Source organism: Apis dorsata, unplaced genomic scaffold (assembly GCF_000469605.1).
Source record: "Apis dorsata unplaced genomic scaffold, Apis dorsata 1.3 scaffold_18, whole genome shotgun sequence".
Taxonomy (NCBI): domain Eukaryota; kingdom Metazoa; phylum Arthropoda; class Insecta; order Hymenoptera; family Apidae; genus Apis; species Apis dorsata.
In genome coordinates, this window is record NW_006263320.1 from 155,825 (window position 1) to 160,768 (window position 4,944).

The following is a 4,944-nucleotide window of genomic DNA, read 5'->3' on the forward strand; positions in this document are numbered from 1 at the left end:
TACCATACCATGATATAGAGAATTCACTTTATCATGTAATGATAAGGTAGGAATTTGATATATAGTTGATAAGGTAGAAATTTGATATATAGTTGATAAAGTAGGAATTTGATATATAGTTGATAAAGTAGGAATTTGATATATAGTTGATAAAGTAGGAATTCAATATACAGTTGATAAAAAAGTTTATCTTATAAGCAAATATCATTGATCATTAACAAATAATAAATTTAATAATAAAATAGATAAAATTTAATAATTTATCTTTACAATTATTTTATTTTACATAAAATTACAAAATAATAAAAGAAAAGTTAATAATCTATATTAATTAATTATTTTATTTGATATTATTAGTAGATAAATTATCATGTGAGAATATAACGTTCAATTTCTGAAATATCTTCGTAAAAAAATTGGAGTACTTCTTATATTCTCTATATTATAATTTTAAAAATACTTAATCTTAATTTATTATTTCAACAATTAAAAATGTAAAAAAAATTTTTTAACAAAACTAAATTCTAAAATATCATAATAGATAAAATTTTTTTATACATATTCTTATATATGAATATATAATAATTTGATGTTTATTTTGAATAAATTTATTTCTCTCTTTTTAGTTCCTAAAATAATAAAACATATAGCACAGATTTTTATTGTGTTTTTCTTTAATTTAATTATATATATGTGTAATTATATTATAATGTACTAAATGGCATAAGACACATCTTTTGTAAGGTTGGTATTTTAGAATATGTTATACAAAATCTCACAAGATGTCATCTCTGTTCTGTTTCTCGTTTGTGACGTTACAATATCGATCATTTTTTGCACAATCGGTATTTCCGGAATTCTACAAATCTCTTCTAGTTGTATCATGAGAATATGCGAAAATCGTAAATTACGCATTAAAAAATATATATTTTACTTTTACTAGACTTTTTAACTGCTCATAGAAATTGAATTTGAATTGTTAAAAATAAAAAATTTTATTTAAAATATTGCATAAAAAATAAAGATAATAATAATAAAGGTAAGAAGAAATTATTTCAAATATATATATATATATTTTATTCCAAATAAATTTCATTTTTTTAAAGATTCTATGATCTATATATCATCCGAGTTAAAGTTTTCAAAGTAATTCAAATAATGACCACATGTGGTGCACTGATCGCCATTGCGAATCAATGAGAGCGAGTCGAGCGTTGAATGAAGTGTAGCAAAGTTATTTCGCGTCCGATAAATCTCGACTCAGTCGACGGAGCTCTCGATTGTGCGTACATTGGCAATCGTGACCACTATCGATATCGGGGCCACGCACTGCCATCAGAGTATAGAAAGTGCTGCTACGGATGTTGAACAGGTGTCCCCACTTCGATACTCTAACCTCGGCGCTGCTTTCAGTGGCTCTGCAGTGTCGGATGTACACGTATGTGCGACGTACGGGATGTGCACCTGGAGGCGTTCTTGTTACTAGGTCATAAGAGGTGCGTATCAATGAAATTCGTGCTAATCAACCGTTGCTCGCAGAAAGTAGACACGTCTACAGTCACGGGAACAGACCGCGTGTGTGACATCGTACGCCGTCGTGTTAAGTGCATTCGACGAGAAGTTTGACCGATTGTCCGCTGCTCGCACCTGGCGTCTCTCGCCAGTCTGATCCATCGTCGTGTGTGCATTCCGCGTCCTGCTTTCCTTTCGTACTCTGCACGAACAATCGTGCTTCGCGAACGTTTCGTGTTGACGTGTATAAGATTACAACAATCGCAAAACGTCCGGGTTTACAGTGACATATTGATATCTTGTTACGTGCCACGATGAATTCCACGTTGCTATTACTGTGGGTCTAATAACAGACTACTGTGGTGTGTAGAGCACGAATCCGACGGACATTCATAATTTTATGTTGTGCTCAAAACGAAATAACGTCGGGTGAACCAGAGGCTGACCAAACACCGAACGAAAGAACGCGCTCTAAAGCAGGATAAAACTGGGTAATGTCTTTTTAGCTCGTATCACGCGACCGCTACCCGACCATGTGGTGTTCCAACGTAACGGTGCTACGTGGATAGGTATATACGTAATATTTGTTCTCAGATGTGGACGTGTGTAATTATACTATTCTTGCAACAATATATATGCACATATATAAATATATATACATATTTATATTTAGTGTAGCACGTATTTCCAATTCACTATAGAATTGTAATGCACGGATTCCATCCTGTTCTTGCCAGTCCGGTCGTGAAACAAGTAATCTTATTCTACCGGCTATGTCGGTATTCCGTTTAAAGGAATGCGGCACACCTGCTCGTCTTTTACTGTATTTTCAAGGTCTTTCAAATTAAATTTTGTTTTAATCCATCAAAGATTTTTAATTGAATCATTTTTGAATAAATTATTAGACGAATAGAATCTGAAAGTATAGTTTCATAGTAAGAATATAGGAAACTTTTAATTCGAATATTTTTGGAATGATATAATATTTATGAAGTATGAATGGAAATATATATAAAAAGTGTATAAAAATAATCATAATTACTGTGTAATTAAAAAATTTAAAGATAAAATCCAATTAAAAATAACAAGTATGAATAAATAAGCTTAATTTGAATTTGGTTTAGATTTCTATTAGGTTAGGTTAACTGGAATTTCAAATTAAAGATTGGCTTAAATTATAGTTAAATTTAAATTTTTCATAAACTCAAATATATAATTCAAATGTTTTAAATCATTTATAAATTTTTAACAATGAGTTTTATTTTTTTTTAATTTTACATGAAAAATCATTCGATCCATTATGAATCATTGCGAATAACCTTCATTAACAGTAGATAAATAATTCATGAAGACAAGCCGGTTTTTTCCATCGAAGAACGTTAAATAAGTAAATGCAACATACCTCGACACTGATTAATAAAACGAGTGAAAGGTCTACCGTGTAAAATTCTTTCTCGTAGGTTGATGAGTGAATTGCGTAGTTCAAAACGGCACGCTATTCAATCTATAAGGACACGTGTATTTAACTCTGATCCTTGTGTAGTTAGAACAAATGCGATAATAGACTTGAAAATTTGATCACGGAGAATGCATTAAAATCGCATTTAATATCGAGATATATTTCGGATAATTCCGTTTGCTTGATAATGCCGCGTGATTAGCATATTTGCTTATAGTAACGATTTGTAATACTAATGATAAATAGATATGAACGATTTGCGTTCGATTAATGTCGATATTATGATGAAATTTCCTGTCAGTATAATATGCAATTTAGAAATTTCGAAAATTATGCATGATACAATCTGAACAAATCCTGATATCATAGGATTAAAACAATATTATTTTCGTAGATTACAGTATTACAATAAAAAAATAATTGAATGGAACTTATATGTTGTAAATTATATATAAATAAAAAGAAATGATAATTTAATATATGAAAAATATTTTTAAGTTAAATTTTCTATTGATAAAATATCGTTTTACACTGATTATAGGAAATGATAATCTAGTAACTATAATTTTCGATAAATTAAAAAAAAAAATTTATAATAAATCAATAATCAAATATCGATTTTTTTTATTTCTTGATTATAAATAGATTCAAACAAAGGATAAAGTTAATTTTTAGAACTTTAATCGAAACATGAATATTTCATTTCACTTGTTCGAAAGTGGAACGTCTTAATCGATTCAAGATGGCTACATAATTGGTTCTTTTTTCTGATTGGAGGATCAAAATATCTATTATTAAATTAATTTATTTTAAATACAGCATAATGAGATTAAATGATTCTAATCAATCGTGATAAGATTTCATTGTTAAAGTGCATTTTTTTTCTATTTTCCATCTCGTGTTAATTATGCACGAACCGTAAAATTTCAACTAACCTTATATTTTATGCACTATATCCGCTTCGTTTTCAAATTTCGATCTATATACGACATAATATGATTCTGTCGGTATTGTAGTTCGTTTTACGCAGTCACGGGAAGGATCTTTTAAAACGTTAACGGTCATTATACGTCGCATTTCGTTTAATAAAGGAAAATAAAAAAAGAAAAGAAGGAAATAGAATCACTAGACGACTTTCGTGAGTGAAATAAACCGTGAACATGACTGCATCGAGTAAAAAGTGTAATTTGTTCACAATAAATCTTCCATGTCGTGTAGATGCACATACTTTTCGTAAACGATATAAATAAATAGTGTTTTTCGCGCGCATAAATAGCATTATTTGAAATGAATTATTTCATTAAATATCTTTTAAAAATCTGTGTTATACCAGTAACATGTCATAAAATTGACTTATAATTATCTATATACGATAATTCGTACGATAGTTCGTATATGGATCGTATCTAACCTCTAATTTTTTTTTTCTTTCGAATATATAGATAATTCGCAATTTTGTCGTTATATCATATTTTATGTTTGATATATAAAATTATTATTTAGAAAAAATTGCAATTTGGAAGTTATTGGATTAAAAATTTAATTTTGTTGTGTTAACATGTCAACGAAGATAGGATAATAGTGTAAATTTTCGAATATGTATGTGTATAAACTTGGCATGAATTAGTAGGCTTTATGAAACTGAGGTACCTATATTCGTTGCAGTTTATCGATACTTGGATGAGAAACCTTTAGAGACAGCTCGTTACGATGTAACGAGAATGGTTCACGACATTCGACCCACACAGTCATGGTTTTCAACAAGTCACGCAGTTCTTTTATGATTGGATTTGTAACACTACGTGCTGGAACATTAGTCTTGCATATATTCGGTATGTTTGATATACTTCTAATAAATCAATAAATTAATTTTTATACAATATGATCGTTATTATTCCATGTATTTGATAACTATTTTGATATATATTTTTCTTTTTTTCCTCTTTTTTCTTTCGTTTTTTTTTTTTTTTTTT

The 4,944-nt window shown here is 29.0% G+C and overlaps 1 protein-coding gene across 4 annotated transcripts in view; it reads left to right on the plus strand.

Annotated features, from left to right (window-relative positions):
• The first annotated feature begins 1,137 nt into the window (after nucleotides 1–1,137).
• Nucleotides 1,138–4,944, plus strand: part of LOC102678659 (polypeptide N-acetylgalactosaminyltransferase 5) — a 28,891-nt gene continuing 25,084 nt past the window's right edge. Inside the window, exon 1 of one of the 4 annotated variants that reach the window (XM_006607749.2) lies at nucleotides 1,138–2,003. The gene's annotated coding sequence lies outside the window, so the exon portion shown is untranslated. Of the gene's footprint in view, nucleotides 2,004–4,504; nucleotides 4,804–4,944 lie in introns of those variants that run through there. The other 3 variants (XM_031509481.1, XM_006607748.2, XM_031509485.1) reach the window with 3 other exon arrangements.